The following is a 21,984-nucleotide window of genomic DNA, read 5'->3' on the forward strand; positions in this document are numbered from 1 at the left end:
CATTCACCAGTAATACACTGCACTGTGTGTATAACATTCACCAGTAACACTGCACTGTGTGTATAACATTCACCAGTAACACACTGCACTGTGTGTATAACATTCACCAGTAATACACTGCACTGTGTGTATAACATTCACCAGTAACACTGCACTGTGTGTATAACATTCACCAGTAACACACTGCACTGTGTGTATAACATTCACCAGTAACACACTGCACTGTGTGTGTAACATTCACCAGTAACACACTGCACTGTGTGTGTAACATTCACCAGTAACACACTGCACTGTGTGTGTAACATTCACCAGTAACACACTGCACTGTGTGTGTAACATTCACCAGTAACACACTGCACTGTGTGTGTAACATTCACCAGTAACACTGCACTGTGTGTATCACATTCACCAGTAACACACTGCACTGTGTGTATAACATTCACCAGTAACACACTGCACTGTGTGTATAACATTCACCAGTAACACACTGCACTGTGTGTATAACATTCACCAGTAACACACTGCACTGTGTGTATAACATTCACCAGTAACACACTGCACTGTGTGTGTAACATTCACCAGTAACACACTGCACTGTGTGTGTAACATTCACCAGTAACACACTGCACTGTGTGTGTAACATTCACCAGTAACACACTGCACTGTGTGTATAACATTCACCAGTAACACACTGCACTGTGTGTATAACATTCACCAGTAACACACTGCACTGTGTGTATAACATTCACCAGTAACACACTGCACTGTGTGTATAACATTCACCAGTAACACACTGCACTGTGTGTGTAACATTCACCAGTAACACACTGCACTGTGTGTATCACATTCACCAGTAACATACTGCACTGTGTGTGTAACATTCACCAGTAACACTGCACTGTGTGTATCACATTCACCAGTAACATACTGCACTGTGTGTGTAACATTCACCAGTAACACACTGCACTGTGTGTGTAACATTCACCAGTAACACTGCACTGTGTGTATCACATTCACCAGTAACACTGCACTGTGTGTGTAACATTCACCAGTAACACACTGCACTGTGTGTATAACATTCACCAGTAACACACTGCACTGTGTGTATAACATTCACCAGTAACACACTGCACTGTGTGTATAACATTCACCAGTAACACACTGCACTGTGTGTGTAACATTCACCAGTAACACTGCACTGTGTGTGTAACATTCACCAGTAACACACTGCACTGTGTGTGTAACATTCACCAGTAACACTGCACTGTGTGTGTAACATTCACCAGTAATACACTGCACTGTGTGTATCACATTCACCAGTAACACACTGCACTGTGTGTATAACATTCACCAGTAACACACTGCACTGTGTGTATAACATTCACCAGTAACACTGCACTGTGTGTATCACATTCACCAGTAACATACTGCACTGTGTGTGTAACATTCACCAGTAACACACTGCACTGTGTGTAACATTCACCAGTAACACTGCACTGTGTGTATCACATTCACCAGTAACATACTGCACTGTGTGTGTAACATTCACCAGTAATACACTGCACTGTGAGTATAACATTCACCAGTAACACACTGCACTGTGTGTATAACATTCACCAGTAACACACTGCACTGTGAGTATAACATTCACCAGTAACACACTGCACTGTGTGTATAACATTCACCAGTAACACACTGCACTGTGTGTATAACATTCACCAGTAACACTGCACTGTGTGTGTAACATTCACCAGTAACACACTGCACTGTGTGTAAAACATTCACCAGTAACACTGCACTGTGTGTGTAACATTCACCAGTAACACTGCACTGTGTGTCTAACATTCACCAGTAACACACTGCACTGTGTGTATAACATTCACCAGTAACACTGCACTGTGTGTATAACATTCACCAGTAACACACTGCACTGTGTGTATAACATTCACCAGTAACACTGCACTGTGTGTATAACATTCACCAGTAACACACTGTACTGTGTGTATACCATTCACCAGTAACACACTGCACTGTGTGTATAACATTCACCAGTAACACACTGCACTGTGTGTGCAACATTCACCAGTAACACTGCACTGTGTGTATAACATTCACCAGTAACACACTGCACTGTGTGTGTAACATTCACCAGTAACACACTGCACTGTGTGTATCACATTCACCAGTAACACTGCACTCTGTGTGTAACATTCACCAGTAACACTGCACTGTGTGTATAACATTCACCAGTAACACTGCACTGTGTGTATAACATTCACCAGTAACACACTGCACTGTGTGTATAACATTCACCAGTAACACTGCACTGTGTGTATAACATTCACCAGTAACACACTGTACTGTGTGTATACCATTCACCAGTAACACACTGCACTGTGTGTATAACATTCACCAGTAACACACTGCACAGTGTGTGTAACATTCACCAGTAACACACTGCACTGTGAGTATAACATTCACCAGTAACACTGCACTGTGAGTATAACATTCACCAGTAACACTGCACTGTGTGTATAACATTCACCAGTAACACACTGTACTGTGTGTATACCATTCACCAGTAACACACTGCACTGTGTGTATAACATTCACCAGTAACACACTGCACAGTGTGTGTAACATTCACCAGTAACACACTGCACTGTGTGTATAACATTCACCAGTAACACACTGCACTGTGTGTAACATTCACCAGTAACACTGCACTGTGTGTATAACATTCACCAGTAATACACTGCACTGTGTGTATAACATTCACCAGTAACACACTGCACTGTGTGTATAACATTCACCAGTAACACACTGCACTGTGTGTGTAACATTCACCAGTAATACACTGCACTGTGTGTATAACATTCACCAGTAACACACTGCACTGTGAGTATAACATTCACCAGTAACACTGCAGTGAGTATAACATTCACCAGTAACACTGCACTGTGTGTGTAACATTCACCAGTAACACACTGCACTGTGTGTATAACATTCACCAGTAACACACTGCACTGTGTGTAGAACATTCACCAGTAACACACTGCACTGTGAGTATAACATTCACCAGTAACACTGCAGTGAGTATAACATTCACCAGTAACACTGCACTGTGTGTGTAACATTCACCAGTAACACACTGCACTGTGTGTATAACATTCACCAGTAACATACTGCACTCTGTGTGTAACATTCACCAGTAACACACTGCACTGTGTGTATAACATTCACCAGTAACACACTGCACTGTGTGTATAACATTCACCAGTAACACTGCACTGTGTGTATAACATTCACCAGTAACACACTGCACTGTGTGTGTAACATTCACCAGTAACACACTGCACTGTGTGTATAACATTCACCAGTAACACACTGCACTGTGTGTATAACATTCACCAGTAACACTGCACTGTGTGTATAACATTCACCAGTAACACACTGCACTGTGTGTGTAACATTCACCAGTAACACTGCACTGTGTGTATAACATTCACCAGTAACACACTGCACTGTGTGTATAACATTCACCAGTAACACACTGCACTGTGTGTAACATTCACCAGTAACACACTGCACTGTGTGTGTAAAACATTCACCAGTAACACTGCACTGTGTGTGTAACATTCACCAGTAACATACTGCACTATGAGTATATCTGTATGGGAATAATGGGAAAAAAATAGAATGGGAAAAATATTAATCGGGAATGTGCTACTCTGATAGGAGTAGATTCAACGGTAATAAAATATACTTGGAGGGAATAGTCTACTCTGTGAATGAAATTCCAGAGGAATAAATTATGCTGGGAATGAGATTCATCAGGAATAATCTACACTGAGAATTAAACTCATCAGGAATGACTAAACTGGGAATGCAATTTATCAGGAATTAACTACATTGGGAATGAGATTTATCAGGAATAAACTACACTGTGATTGAGATTCATCAAGAATAACCTAAACTGGGAATGAGATTAATCAGGAATAATCCACACTGGCAATGACATTTATCAGGAATAGTCCACACTGAGAATGAGATTCATCAGCAACAACTGCACCGTGAATGAGATTCATCAGGAATAATCTACACTGGGAATGAGATTCATCTGGAATAATCCACACTGGGAATGAGATTCATCAGGAATAATCGACACTGGGAATGAGATTCATCAGGAATAATCTGCACTGGGAATGAGATTCATCAGGAATAATCTGCACTGGGAATGAGATTCATCAGGAATAACCTACACAAGGAATGATATTCATTTGGAATACACTGTATGGTGAATGAGACATATCAGGAACAAACGACACTCGGAATGAGATTCGTCGGGAATAAACTGCACTGGGAATGGGATTCATAAAGAAAAAAACTGCACTGGGAATGGGATTCATAAAGAAAAAAACTACACTGGGAATGAGATTCATCAGAAAAAAACTACACAAGGAATGATATTCATCAGGAATAAGATACACTGGGAATGAAATTCATTGTGAATACACTGTGCAGGGAATGAGATACATCAGGAATAATACCAAATTGGGAATGAGATTCATCGGGAATAAACTACATTGGAATGAGATTCATCAGTGATAATCTACACTGGGAATGAGAGTCATCAAGAATGAACTGCACTGGGAATACAATTAATCAGGAATAAACTACACTGGGGATGGGATTCATCAGGAATAATTTACACTGCAAACAGGATGAATCAGGTATAAACTACAGTGGGAATGAGATTCATTGGGAATAATCTATACTGGGAATGAGATTCATTCGGAATACACTGTGCGGGGAATTAGATACATCAGGAATCCACAGTGGAAATGAGATTCATCGGGAATAAACTGCATTGGGAATGAGATTCATCAGGAATAATATACACTGGGAATAAGATTAATCAGGAATGAACTACACTGGGAATGAGATTCTTGAGGAAAGAACTACTCTGGGAATGTAATTTTTCAGGAATAAACTACACTGGGAACAAGATTCATCAGTAATAATCGACACTGGGAATGGGATTAATCAGGAATAAATTGCAATGGGAATTAAATTCGTCAGGAATAGTCTACACTGGGAATGAGATTCATCGGGAATAAACTGCATTGGAAATGAGATTCATCAGGTGAAACGACACTGGGTACGAGATTCATCGGAAATAAACTGCACTGGGAATGAGATTCATCAGGAATAATCTATAGATTCCTCAGGAATAAACTACACTTCGAATGAGATTCAACGGGAACAATTGACACAGGGAGTGAGATTCATGTGGAATGATGTAATCTGGGAATGGGATTCATCATGAATAAACTACACTGGGAATGAGATTCATCAGGAATTAAGTCATAGAAAAGAATCATAGAAATCATAGAAACCCTACAGTACAGAAAGAGGCCATTCGGCCCATCGAGTCTGCACCGACCACAATCCCACCCAGGCCCTACCCCCATATCCCTACATATTTACCCACTAATCCCTCTAACCTACACATCTCAGGACACTAAGGGCAATTTTTTTCGCATGGCCAATCAACCTAACCTGCACATCTTTGGACTGTGGGAGGAAACCGGAGCACCCGGAGGAAACCCACGCAGACATGAGGAGAATGTGCAAACTCCACACAGACAGTGACCCAAGCCGGGAATCGAACCCAGGTCCCTGGAGCTGTGAAGCAGCAGTGCTAACCACTGTGCTACCGTGCCGCCCGGTACATTGGGAATGAGGTTCATGAGGTTCATGAGGAATAATCTACACTGGGAATGAGATTCATCTGAAATAATCCACACTGGGAATAAGATTAATCAGGAATAAACTGCACTGGGAATGAGATTCACCAGGAATATTCTACACAGGGAGTGATATTAATTGGGAATACACCGTACGGGGAATGAAATACATCAGGAAGAAACGACACTAGGAATGAGTTTCATCGGGAATAACTATAGTCAGAATGAGATTCATCAGCAATAATCTACACAGGGAATGAAATTCATCAGGAATAAGGTACACTGGGAATGAAATTCATTGGGAAAGCACTGTGCGGGGAATGAGATACATCAGGAATAATCCACAGTGGGAATAAGATTGATTGGGAATAATCTGCACTGGGAATGAGATTCATCAGGAATAAACTACATTGGGAATGAGATGCATCAGGAATAAACTACTCTAGGAAAGAGATTCATCAGGAATAAATTGCACAGGGAAAGAGATTCATCGCAAATTATCTACACTGGGAATGAGATCCATCTGGAACAATCAACTCTGGGAATGAAATTCATCAGGAATAATCGACACTGGGAATGAAATTCATCAGGAATAATCGACACTGGGAATGAAATTCATCAGGAATAAACTACACTGGGAATGTGATTCATCAGGAATGATCTACACTCGGAATGAGATTCATCAGGAATAATCGACACTGGGAATGAAATTCATCAAGAATAAACTACACTGGGAATGAGATTAATCAGGAATAATCTACATTGGGAATGAGATTCATCCGGAAGAAACTACATTGGGAATGAGATTCATCAAGAATAACATACACTGGGAATGAGATCCATCAGGAAAATCTACACTGGGAATGAGATTAATCAGGCATAAACTAAACTGGGAATGAGATTCATCAGGAACGGTCGGTCTACACTGGGATTGAGCTCCACCAGGAATAATCTACACTGGGAATGAGATTGATCCGGAATAAAGTGCAATGGGAATGATATTGAACAGGAATAAACTACAATGGGAATGAGATTCATCAGTAATAATCTACATTGGGAATGAGATTCATCAGGAAGAAACTACACTGGGAATGTGATTCATAAACAATAAACTACACTGGGAATGAGATTCAATAGGAATTATCCACACTGGGAATGAGATTCATGAGGAATAATCTGGACAAGAAATGTGATTCATCAGGAATAATCTACACTGGGAATGAGACCCATCAGGAATAATCTGCACTGGGAATGAGATTCATCGGGAATAAACTGCAGTGGGAATGAAATTTACCAGGAATTATCTATACTGGGAATGAGATTCATCAGGAATTATCTGCACTGGGAATGAGATTCATCAGGAAGTGTCTAAACTAGGAATGAGTTCCATCAGGAATAATCTACACTGGGAATGAGATTCATAAACAATAAACTACACTGGGAATGAGATTCATCAGGAATAAACTACACTGGGAATGAGATTCAATGGGAATTATCCACACTGGGAATGAGATTCATCAGGAATAATCTACACTGGGAATGAGATTCATCGGGAGTAAACTGCAGTGGGAATGGGATTCACCAGCAATTATCTGCACTGGGAATGAGATTCATCTGGAATAAGCTACAATCGGAATGATATTGAACAGGAATATCCGACACGAGGAATGAGATCCATCAGGAATAATCTGTTTCATTAGGAACACTGCAAGTTTACACTGCAAATCAGTTTAATCAGGAATGAACTACACTGGGAATGAGATTCATCAGGAATAAAGTGCACTGGAAATGTGGTTCATCTGGAATAATCTCCACTGGGAATGAGTTTCATCTGGAATGAGATCCATCAGGTATAATCTACACTCGGAAGGAGATTCATCAGGAATAAACTTCACTGGAAATGAGATTCATCAGGAATAATCTACACTGGGAATGAGATTCATAAACAGTAAACTACACTGGGAATGAGATTCATCAGGAATAAACTACACTGGGAATGAGATTCATCAGGAATAATCTTCACTGGGAATGAGTTCCATCTGGAATGAACAAGGCATAAGAATGAGATTCATCCAGATTGAACTACACTGGGATTGGGATACATCAGGAATAAACTACACCAGGAATGAGATTCATCAGGAAAAATCTACACTGAGAATGAGATTCATCAGGAATAATCTACACTGGGAATGAGATTCTTCAGGAATAAACTACAATAGGAATTATATTGAACAGGAATAACTACACTGGGAATGCGATTAATCAGAATGAAGTACCCTGGGAATGTGGTTCATCAGGAATAATCTACGCTGGGAATGAGATTCATCAGGAATTATCTACACTGGGAATGAAATCCGTCAGGAATCAACTACACTGGGAATGAGGTTCATCAGCAATAAACTACACTGAGAATAAAGACTCATCAGGAAAAATCTACACTGATAATGAGATTCATCTGGAATTATCTACACTGGGAATGAGATCCGTCTGGTGTAAATTAGCCTGGGAATGAGATTCATCAGGAATAAACTACACTGGGAATAAGATTAATCAGGATTAAACTGCACAGGGAATGAGATTCATAAACTATAAACTACACTGGGAATGCGACTCATCAGGAATACTGGTAATGAGATCCATCAGGTATAATCTACACTGGGAATGAGATTCATCAGGAATAAACCACATTGGGAATGTTAATCATGATGAATAGTCTACACTGGGAATGAGATTCATAAACAGTAAACTACACTGTGAATGAGAGTCACCAGGAATAAACTACACCGGGAATGAGATTCATCAGGAAGAAACTACACTGGGAATGAGAGTCACCAGGAATAAACTGCAGTGGGAATGAGATTAATTGGGAATAAACTGAAGCAGGAATGAGAGTCACCAGGAATTATCTACACTGGGAATGAGATCCATCAGGAATAAACTACAATGGGAATTATATTGAACAGGAATAATCTACATGAGGAATGAGATCCATCAGGAATAATCTACACTGGGAATGTGATTCATCGGGAATAAACTGCAGTGAGAATGAAATTCACCAGGAATTATCTATACTGGGAATGAGATTCATCAGGAATTATCTGCACTGGGAATGAGATTCATCAGGAATTATCTACACTAGGAATTAGATTCATGATGAATAATCTACACTGGGAATGGGAACCGTCAGGAATAAACTACACTGGGAATGAGATTCAATGGGAATTATCCACACTGGGAATGAGATTTATCAGGAATAATCTATACTGGGAATGGGATTCATCGGGAATAAACTGCGGTGGGAATGAGATTCAGCAGGAATTATCTACACTGGGAATGAGATTCATCAGGAATAAGCTACACTGGGAATGATATTGAAAAGGAATATCCTACACGAGGAATGAGATCCATCAGGAATAATCAGTTTCATTAGGAACACTGCAAGGTTACACTGCAAATCAGTGTAATCAGGAATGAACTACACTGGGAATGAGATTCATCAGGAATGAACTACTGGGGATGGGATTAATCAGGAATGAACAATGCTGGGAATGGGATCAATGAGGAATAATTCACACTGGGGATGAGATTCATCAGGAATAATCTGCACTGGAAATGAGTTTCATCAGGAATGAACTACACTGGGAATGAGGTTCATCAGGAATGAACTACTGGGAATGGGATTAATCAGGAATGGAAAACGCTGGGAATGGGATCCATGAGGAATAATTCACACTGGGAATGAGATTCATCAGGAATGAACTACTGGGAATGGGATTAATCAGGAATGAACAACGCTGGGAATGGGATCCATGAGGAATAATTCACACTGGGAATGAGATTCATCAGGAATAATCTACACTGGGAATGAGATTCATCAGGAATAAAGTGCACTGGAAATGTGGTTCACCAGGAATAATCTACACTGGGAATGAGATTCATCAGGAAGAATCTACATTGGGAATGAGATTCATCAGGAATAATCTACACTGGGAATGAGTTTCATCTGGAATGAACTACTCTGGGAATGAGATACATCAACAATAAACTACACTGGGAATGAGATTCATCAGGAATAATTTGCACCGGGAATGAGACTCATCACGAATTATCTACACTGGGAATGAGATACATCAACAATAAAGGACACTGGGAAGGAGGTTCATCAGGAATAAACTACACTGGGAATGAGATTCATCAAGAATAATCTACACTGGAAATTAGGTCCATCAGGAATGAACTAAATTGGGAATGAGATTAATCAGAAATGAACTACCCTGGGAGTGAGATTCATCGGGAATAAACTACACTGGGAATGAGATACATCTGCAATTATCTGCACTGGGAATGAGATACATCAGGAATTATCTGCACTGGGAATGCGATTCATAAACAATAAACTACACTGGGAATGCGACTCATCAGGAATAATCTGCACATGGAATGAGATCCATCAGGTATAATCTACACTCGGAAGGAGATTCATCAGGAATAAACCACATTGGGAATGTTATTCATGACGAATAATGTACACTGGGAATGAGATTCATCAGGAATGAACTTCCCTGGGAATGAGATTCATCAGGAATAATCTACACTGGGAATGAGATTCATAAACAGTAAACTACACTGGGAATCAGAGTCACAATGGAAATGAGATTCATCAGGAATAATCTACATTGGGAATGAGATTCATCAGGAAGAAACTACACTGGGAATGAGATTCATCATGAATAATCTACACTGGGAATGAGTTTCATCTGGAATGAACTGGGCGTCAGAATGAGATTCAGCAGGATTGAACTACACTGGGATTGGGATCCATCAGGAATAAACTACACCAGGAATGAGATTCATCAGGAATAACCTACACTGGGAATGAGATTCATCAGGAATAATCTAACAAACAAACAAAGAACAATACAGCACAGGAACAGGCCCTTCGGCCCTCCAAGCCCGCGCCGCTCCCCGGTCCAGGATTGAATCCTGAATCCAGGATCCCCGCCCAATTTCCCAGCCTATCTACATACCAATATCCTATCCACCGAGCTGTCCCTCACAGCTACGATGCTTTGTTCATTACAACCTATTAACTCACCCCCACCTCCCCATTCCAGACCATGTGATCTCCAGGGAGAGGCGAAAACCCAGAGTGAAAAACCCCAGGGCCAATATGGGGAAAAAAAATCTGGGAAATTCCTCTCCGACCCCCTGAGGCGATCGAAACGAGTCCAGGAGATCACAATGGCCCTGATCGGAAAATGCTTCCCAACCCTAGTCATTTCCACTTCCACGAACACCATATGAATTCCCTGCCCCCGAGACAGGTTCCCAACCATCCGCAGTCTCGCTCTGTACTGGCACCAGCAAGATGATCATAGAATGAAGCCTTGAAACGAGAAACAAGGAACAATTAGCCCGCGCCGCTCCCTGGTCCAAACTAGACCACTCTTTTGTATCCCTCCATTCCCACTCCGTTCATATAGCTGTCTAGATAAGTCTTAAACGTTCCCAGTGTGTCCGCCTCCACCACCTTGCCCGGCAACACATTCCAGGCCCCCACGACCCTCTGTGTGAAATATGTCCTTCTGATATCTGTGTTAAACCTCCCCCCCTTCACCTTGAACCTATGACCCCTCGTGAACGTCACCACCGACCCGGGGAAAAGCTTCCCACCGTTCACCCTATCTATGCCTTTCATAATTTTATACACCTCTATTAAGTCTCCCCTCATCCTCCGCCTTTCCAGGGAGAACAACCCCAGTTTCCCCAATCTCTCCTCATAACCAAGCCCCTCCATACCAGGCAACATCCTGGTAAACCTCCTCTGTACTCTCTCCAAAGCCTCCACGTCCTTCTGGTAGTGTGGCGACCAGAACTGGACGCAGTATTCCAAATGCGGCCGAACCAACGTTCTATACATCTGCAACATCAGACCCCAACTTTTATACTCTATGCCCCGTCCTATAAAGGCAAGCATGCCATATGCCTTCTTCACCACCTTCTCCACCTGTGACGTCACCTTCAAAGATCTGTGGACTTGCACACCCAGGTCCCTCTGCGTCTCTACACCCTTTATGGTTCTTCCATTTATCGTGTAGCTCCTCCCTACATTATTCCCACCAAAATGCATCACTTCGCATTTATCAGGATTGAACTCCATCTGCCATTTCCTTGCCCAAATTTCCAGCCTATCTATATCCTTCTGTAGCCTCTGACAATGTTCCTCAATCTACATTGGGAATGAGATTCATCAGGAAGAAACTACACTGGGAATAAAATTCATCAGGAATAAACTACACCAGGAATGAGATTCATCGGGAAAAATCTACACTGGGAATGAGATTCATCTGGTATAAACTACACTTAGAATGAGATTCATCAGGAATTATCTCCACAGGGAATGAGATCCGCCAGGAATAAACTACACTGGGAATGAAATTCATCAGGAATAAACTGCACTGGGAATGAGATTCATTGGGAATAAACTGCACTGAGAATGAGATTGATCAGGAATAATCTACACTGGGAATGAGATACATCAGCAATAAACTGCACTGGGAATGAGATTCATTGGGAATAAGTGCAGTGGGAATGAGATTAATTGGGAATAAACTGAAGTAGGAATGAGAGTCACCAGGAATTATCTACACTGGGAATGAGTTTCATCAGGAATAATCTACACTGGGAATGATATTCATCAGGAATAATCTACATTGGGAATGAGATTCATCAGGAATAATCTACACTGGGAATGAGATTCATCAGGATTAATCTACATTGGGAATGAGATTCATCAGGAGTAATCTACACTGGGAATGAGTTTCATCTGGAATGAACTACTCTGGGAATGAGATACATCAACAATAAACTACACTGAGAATGAGATTCATCAGGAATAATTTGCACTGGGAATGAGACTCATCACAAATTATCTACACTGGGAATGAGATACATCAACAATAAAGGACACTGGGAAGGAGGTTCATCAGGAATAAACTACACTGGGAATGAGATTCATCAGGAATTATCTACACTGGAAATTAGGTCCATCAGGAATGAACTAAATTGGGAATGAGATTCATCAGAAATGAACTACCCTGGGAATGAGATTCATCAGGAATTATCTACACTGGGAATGAGATTCATCTGCAATTATCTGCACTGGGAATGAGATTCATCAGGAATAATCTGCACTGGGAATGAGATCCATCAGGAATTATCTACACTGGGAATGAGATTCATCAGGAATGAACTACACTGGGAATGAGATCCATCTGCAATTATCTGCACTGGGAATGAGATACATCAGGAATAATCTGCACATGAAATGAGATCCATCAGGTATAATCTACACTCGGAAGGAGATTAATCAGGAATAAATCACATTGGGAATGTTATTCATGACGAATAATGTACACTGGGAATGAGATTCATCAGGAATGAACTTCACTGGGAATGAGAATTATCAGGAATAATCTACACTGGAAATCAGATTAATAAACAGTAAACTACACTGGGAATGAGAGTCACCAGAAATAAACTACACCGGGAACGAGATTAATCAGGAATAAACTACACTGGGAATGAGAGTCACCAGAAATAAACTACACCGGGAACGAGATTAATCAGGAATAAACTACACTGGGAATGAGAGTCACCAGAAATAAACTACACCGGGAACGAGATTAATCAGGAATAAACTACACTGGGAATGAGATTCATCAGGAATAAACTACACTGGGAATGAGATTCATCAGGAATAATCTACACTGAGAATGAGATACATCGGGAATTATCTACACTGGGAATGAGATCCGTCAGGAATAAACTACACTGGGAATGGAATTCATCTGGAATAAACTACAACAGGAATGAGATTCATCAGGTAAAATCTACACTCAGAATGGGATTCATCAGGAATAAACTACAGTAGGAATGAGATTAATCAGGAATAAACTACACTGGGAATGAAATCCGTCAAGAATATACTTCACTGGGAATGAGATTCATCAGGAATAAACTACACTGGGAATGAAATCCGTCAGGAATATACTTCACTGGGAATGAGATTCATCAGGAATAAACTACACGGAGAATGCGATCCGTCAGGAATAAACTACAGTGGGAACGAAATTAATCAGCAATAAACTACGCTAGGAATGAGATTCATCGGGAAAAATCTACACTGGGAATGAGATTCATCTGGAATAAACTGCACTGAGAATGAGATTCATCAGGAATCATCTGCACTGGGAATGAGATCGGCCAGGAATAAACTACACTGGGAATGAGATTCATCAGGAATAAACGACACTGGGAATGAGATCCATCAGGAATAAACTGCACTGGGAATGAGATTCATTGGGAATAAACTGCACTGGGAATGAGATTCATCAGGAATCATCTACACTGGGAATGAGATTGGCCAGGAATAATCTACACTGGGAATGAGATACATCAGGAATAAACTACACTGGGAATGAGATTTATCGGGAATAAACTGCAGTGGGAATTAAATTCACCAGGAATTACCTACACTGATATTGAACAGGAATATCCTACACGAGGAATGAGATCCATCAGGAATAATCACTTTCATTACTGGGAATGGGTTTCATCTGGAATGAACTACTCTGGGAAAGAGGTTCATCAGGAATGAACAACTCTGGGAATGAGATACATCAACAATAAACTACACTGGGAATGAGATTCATCAGGAAAAAGCTACAATGGAAATGATATTGAACAGGAATATCCTACACGAGGAATGAGATCCATCAGGAATAATCACTTTCATTACTGGGAATGGGTTTCATCTGGAATGAACTACTCTGGGAAAGAGGTTCATCAGGAATGAACAACTCTGGGAATGAGATACATCAACAATAAACTACACTGGGAACAAGATTCATCAGGAATAATTTGCACCGGGAATGAGATTCATCAGGAATCAACTTCACTGGGAATCAGATTAATCAGGAATCAACTTCACTGGGAATGAGATTCATAAACAATAAACTACACTGGGAACGTGACTCATCAGGAATAATCTGCACATTGGATGAGATCCATCAGGTATAATCTACACTCGGAATGAGATAAATCAGGAATAAACTATACTGGGAATGAAATTCATCAGGAATAAACTGCACTGGGAATGAAATCCATCAGGAATATACTTAACTGGGAATGAGATTCATCTGGAATAAACTACACTGAGAATGAGATTCATCAGGAATTATCTACACTGGAAATGAGATCTGTCAGGAATAAACTACACTGGGAATGAGATTCATCAGGAATAAACTACACTGGGAATGAGATTCATCAGGAATAAACTACACTGGGAATGAGATTCATCAGGAATAAACTGCACTGGGAATGAGATTCATTGGGGATAAACTGCACTGGGAATGAGATTGATCGGGAATAAACTGCAGTGGGAATGAGATTAATCAGGAATAAACTGCAGTAGGAATGAGAGTCACCAGGAATTATCAACACTGGGAATGAGATCCATCAGGAATAAACTACAATGGGAATGATATTGAACAGGAATAATCTACACGAGGAATGAGATCCACCAGGAATAATCTACACTGGGAATGTGATTCATCGGGAATAAACTGCAGTGGGGATGAGATTCACCAGTAATTATCTATACTGGGAATGAGATTCATCAGGAATTATCTGCACTGGGAATGGGATCGGCCAGGAATAAACTGCACTGGGAATGAACTTCACCAGGAAGTGTCTAAACTAGGAATAAGTTACATCCAGGAATAATCTACACTGGGGAATGAGATTCAAAAACAATAAACTACACTGGGAATGAGATTCATCAGGAATAAACTACACTGGGAATGAGATTCAAGGGGAACTATCCACACTCGGAATGAGATTCATCAGGAATAATCTGCACTGGGAATGAGATTCATCGGGAATAAACTGCAGTGGGAATGAGATTCACCAGGAATTATCTACACTGCAAATGGGATTCATCAGGAATAAGCTACAATGGGAATGATATTGAACAGGAATATCCTACACGAGGAATGAGATCCATCAGGAATAATCAGTTTCATTAGGAACACTGCAAGTTTACACTGCAAATCAGTGTAATCAGGAATGAACTACACTGGGAATGAGATTCATCAGGAATGAACTACTGGGAATGGGATTAATCAGAAATGAACAATGTTGGGAATGGTATCCATCAGGAATAATTTCACTGGGAATGAGGTTCATCAGGAATAATCTACACTGGGAATGAGTTTCATCTGGAATGAACTACTCTGGGAAAGAGGTTCTTCAAGAATGAACGACTCTGGGAATGAGATACATCAACAATCAACTACACTGGGAACAAGATTCATCAGGAATAATTTGCACCGGGAATGAGACTCATCACGAATTATCTACACTGGGAATGAGATACACCAACAATAAAGGACTGAGAGGGAGGTTCATCAGGAATAAACTACACTGGGAATGGGATTAATCAGGAATTATCTACACTGGGAATGGGATCCATCAGGAATAACCTACACTGGGAATGAGATTCATCGGGAATAAACTGCAGTCGGAATGAGAGTCACCAGGAATTGTCTACACTGGAAATGTGATCCATGAGGAATAAACTACAATGAGAATGATATTGAACAGGAATAATTTACACGAGGAATGAGATCCATCAGGAATAATCTACACTGGGAATGTGATTCATCGGGAATAAACTGCAGTGGGAATGAAATTTACCAGGAATTATCTATACTGGGAATGAGATTCATCAGGAATTATCTGCACTGGGAATGAGATTCATCAGGAAGTGTCTAAACTAGGAATGAGTTCCATCAGGAATAATCTACACTGGGAATGAGATTCATAAACAATAAACTACACTGGGAATGAGATTCATCAGGAATAAACTACACTGGGAATGAGATTCAATGGGAATTATCCACACTGGGAATGAGATTCATCAGGAATAATCTACACTGGGAATGAGATTCATCGGGAGTAAACTGCAGTGGGAATGGGATTCACCAGGAATTATCTGCACTGGGAATGAGATTCATCTGGAATAAGCTACAATCGGAATGATATTGAACAGGAATATCCGACACGAGGAATGAGATCCATCAGGAATAATCTGTTTCATTAGGAACACTGCAAGTTTACACTGCAAATCAGTTTAATCAGGAATGAACTACACTGGGAATGAGATTCATCAGGAATAAAGTGCACTGGAAATGTGGTTCATCTGGAATAATCTCCACTGGGAATGAGTTTCATCTGGAATGAGATCCATCAGGTATAATCTACACTCGGAAGGAGATTCATCAGGAATAAACTTCACTGGAAATGAGATTCATCAGGAATAATCTACACTGGGAATGAGATTCATAAACAGTAAACTACACTGGGAATGAGATTCATCAGGAATAAACTACACTGGGAATGAGATTCATCAGGAATAATCTTCACTGGGAATGAGTTCCATCTGGAATGAACAAGGCATAAGAATGAGATTCATCCGGATTGAACTACACTGGGATTGGGATACATCAGGAATAAACTACACCAGGAATGAGATTCATCAGCAAAAATCTACACTGAGAATGAGATTCATCAGGAATAATCTACACTGGGAATGAGATTCTTCAGGAATAAACTACAATAGGAATTATATTGAACAGGAATAACTACACTGGGAATGCGATTAATCAGAATGAAGTACCCTGGGAATGTGGTTCATCAGGAATAATCTACGCTGGGAATGAGATTCATCAGGAATTATCTACACTGGGAATGAAATCCGTCAGGAATCAACTACACTGGGAATGAGGTTCATCAGCAATAAACTACACTGAGAATAAAGACTCATCAGGAAAAATCTACACTGATAATGAGATTCATCTGGAATTATCTACACTGGGAATGAGATCCGTCTGGTGTAAATTAGCCTGGGAATGAGATTCATCAGGAATAAACTACACTGGGAATAAGATTAATCAGGATTAAACTGCACAGGGAATGAGATTCATAAACTATAAACTACACTGGGAATGCGACTCATCAGGAATACTGGTAATGAGATCCATCAGGTATAATCTACACTGGGAATGAGATTCATCAGGAATAAACCACATTGGGAATGTTAATCATGATGAATAGTCTACACTGGGAATGAGATTCATAAACAGTAAACCACACTGTGAATGAGAGTCACCAGGAATAAACTACACCGGGAATGAGATTCATCAGGAAGAAACTACACTGGGAATGAGAGTCACCAGGAATAAACTGCAGTGGGAATGAGATTAATTGGGAATAAACTGAAGCAGGAATGAGAGTCACCAGGAATTATCTACACTGGGAATGAGATCCATCAGGAATAAACTACAATGGGAATTATATTGAACAGGAATAATCTACATGAGGAATGAGATCCATCAGGAATAATCTACACTGGGAATGTGATTCATCGGGAATAAACTGCAGTGAGAATGAAATTCACCAGGAATTATCTATACTGGGAATGAGATTCATCAGGAATTATCTGCACTGGGAATGAGATTCATCAGGAATTATCTACACTAGGAATTAGATTCATGATGAATAATCTACACTGGGAATGGGAACCGTCAGGAATAAACTACACTGGGAATGAGATTCAATGGGAATTATCCACACTGGGAATGAGATTTATCAGGAATAATCTATACTGGGAATGGGATTCATCGGGAATAAACTGCGGTGGGAATGAGATTCAGCAGGAATTATCTACACTGGGAATGAGATTCATCAGGAATAAGCTACACTGGGAATGATATTGAAAAGGAATATCCTACACGAGGAATGAGATCCATCAGGAATAATCAGTTTCATTAGGAACACTGCAAGGTTACACTGCAAATCAGTGTAATCAGGAATGAACTACACTGGGAATGAGATTCATCAGGAATGAACTACTGGGGATGGGATTAATCAGGAATGAACAATGCTGGGAATGGGATCAATGAGGAATAATTCACACTGGGGATGAGATTCATCAGGAATAATCTGCACTGGAAATGAGTTTCATCAGGAATGAACTACACTGGGAATGAGGTTCATCAGGAATGAACTACTGGGAATGGGATTAATCAGGAATGGAAAACGCTGGGAATGGGATCCATGAGGAATAATTCACACTGGGAATGAGATTCATCAGGAATGAACTACTGGGAATGGGATTAATCAGGAATGAACAACGCTGGGAATGGGATCCATGAGGAATAATTCACACTGGGAATGAGATTCATCAGGAATAATCTACACTGGGAATGAGATTCATCAGGAATAAAGTGCACTGGAAATGTGGTTCATCAGGAATAATCTACACTGGGAATGAGATTCATCAGGAAGAATCTACATTGGGAATGAGATTCATCAGGAATAATCTACACTGGGAATGAGTTTCATCTGGAATGAACTACTCTGGGAATGAGATACATCAACAATAAACTACACTGGGAATGAGATTCATCAGGAATAATTTGCACCGGGAATGAGACTCATCACGAATTATCTACACTGGGAATGAGATACATCAACAATAAAGGACACTGGGAAGGAGGTTCATCAGGAATAAACTACACTGGGAATGAGATTCATCAAGAATAATCTACACTGGAAATTAGGTCCATCAGGAATGAACTAAATTGGGAATGAGATTCATCAGAAATGAACTACCCTGGGAGTGAGATTCATCGGGAATAAACTACACTGGGAATGAGCTACATCTGCAATTATCTGCACTGGGAATGAGATACATCAGGAATTATCTGCACTGGGAATGCGATTCATAAACAATAAACTACACTGGGAATGCGACTCATCAGGAATAATCTGCACATGGAATGAGATCCATCAGGTATAATCTACACTCAGAAGGAGATTCATCAGGAATAAACCACATTGGGAATGTTATTCATGACGAATAATGTACACTGGGAATGAGATTCATCAGGAATGAACTTCCCTGGGAATGAGATTCATCAGGAATAATCTACACTGGGAATGAGATTCATAAACAGTAAACTACACTGGGAATCAGAGTCACAATGGGAATGAGATTCATCAGGAATAATCTACATTGGGAATGAGATTCATCAGGAAGAAACTACACTGGGAATGAGATTCATCATGAATAATCTACACTGGGAATGAGTTTCATCTGGAATGAACTGGGCGTCAGAATGAGATTCAGCAGGATTGAACTACACTGGGATTGGGATCCATCAGGAATAAACTACACCAGGAATGAGATTCATCAGGAATAACCTACACTGGGAATGAGATTCATCAGGAATAATCTAACAAACAAACAAAGAACAATACAGCACAGGAACAGGCCCTTCGGCCCTCCAAGCCCGCGCCGCTCCCCGGTCCAGGATTGAATCCTGAATCCAGGATCCCCGCCCAATTTCCCAGCCTATCTACATACCAATATCCTATCCACCGAGCTGTCCCTCACAGCTACGATGCTTTGTTCATTACAACCTATTAACTCACCCCCACCTCCCCATTCCAGACCATGTGATCTCCAGGGAGAGGCGAAAACCCAGAGTGAAAAACCCCAGGGCCAATATGGGGAAAAAAAATCTGGGAAATTCCTCTCCGACCCCCTGAGGCGATCGAAACGAGTCCAGGAGATCACAATGGCCCTGATCGGAAAATGCTTCCCAACCCTAGTCATTTCCACTTCCACGAACACCATATGAATTCCCTGCCCCCGAGACAGGTTCCCAACCATCCGCAGTCTCGCTCTGTACTGGCACCAGCAAGATGATCATAGAATGAAGCCTTGAAACGAGAAACAAGGAACAATTAGCCCGCGCCGCTCCCTGGTCCAAACTAGACCACTCTTTTGTATCCCTCCATTCCCACTCCGTTCATATAGCTGTCTAGATAAGTCTTAAACGTTCCCAGTGTGTCCGCCTCCACCACCTTGCCCGGCAACACATTCCAGGCCCCCACGACCCTCTGTGTGAAATATGTCCTTCTGATATCTGTGTTAAACCTCCCCCCCTTCACCTTGAACCTATGACCCCTCGTGAACGTCACCACCGACCCGGGGAAAAGCTTCCCACCGTTCACCCTATCTATGCCTTTCATAATTTTATACACCTCTATTAAGTCTCCCCTCATCCTCCGCCTTTCCAGGGAGAACAACCCCAGTTTCCCCAATCTCTCCTCATAACCAAGCCCCTCCATACCAGGCAACATCCTGGTAAACCTCCTCTGTACTCTCTCCAAAGCCTCCACGTCCTTCTGGTAGTGTGGCGACCAGAACTGGACGCAGTATTCCAAATGCGGCCGAACCAACGTTCTATACATCTGCAACATCAGACCCCAACTTTTATACTCTATGCCCCATCCTATAAAGGCAAGCATGCCATATGCCTTCTTCACCACCTTCTCCACCTGTGACATCACCTTCAAAGATCTGTGGACTTGCACACCCAGGTCCCTCTGCGTCTCTACACCCTTTATGGTTCTTCCATTTATCGTGTAGCTCCTCCCTACATTATTCCCACCAAAATGCATCACTTCGCATTTATCAGGATTGAACTCCATCTGCCATTTCCTTGCCCAAATTTCCAGCCTATCTATATCCTTCTGTAGCCTCTGACAATGTTCCTCAATCTACATTGGGAATGAGATTCATCAGGAAGAAACTACACTGGGAATAAAATTCATCAGGAATAAACTACACCAGGAATGAGATTCATCGGGAAAAATCTACACTGGGAATGAGATTCATCTGGTATAAACTACACTTAGAATGAGATTCATCAGGAATTATCTCCACAGGGAATGAGATCCGCCAGGAATAAACTACACTGGGAATGAAATTCATCAGGAATAAACTGCACTGGGAATGAGATTCATTGGGAATAAACTGCACTGAGAATGAGATTGATCAGGAATAATCTACACTGGGAATGAGATACATCAGCAATAAACTGCACTGGGAATGAGATTCATTGGGAATAAGTGCAGTGGGAATGAGATTAATTGGGAATAAACTGAAGTAGGAATGAGAGTCACCAGGAATTATCTACACTGGGAATGAGTTTCATCAGGAATAATCTACACTGGGAATGATATTCATCAGGAATAATCTACATTGGGAATGAGATTCATCAGGAATAATCTACACTGGGAATGAGATTCATCAGGATTA

Source organism: Mustelus asterias, unplaced genomic scaffold, assembly GCF_964213995.1.
Source record: "Mustelus asterias unplaced genomic scaffold, sMusAst1.hap1.1 HAP1_SCAFFOLD_675, whole genome shotgun sequence".
In the NCBI taxonomy this organism is placed as follows: Eukaryota; Metazoa; Chordata; class Chondrichthyes; order Carcharhiniformes; family Triakidae; genus Mustelus; species Mustelus asterias.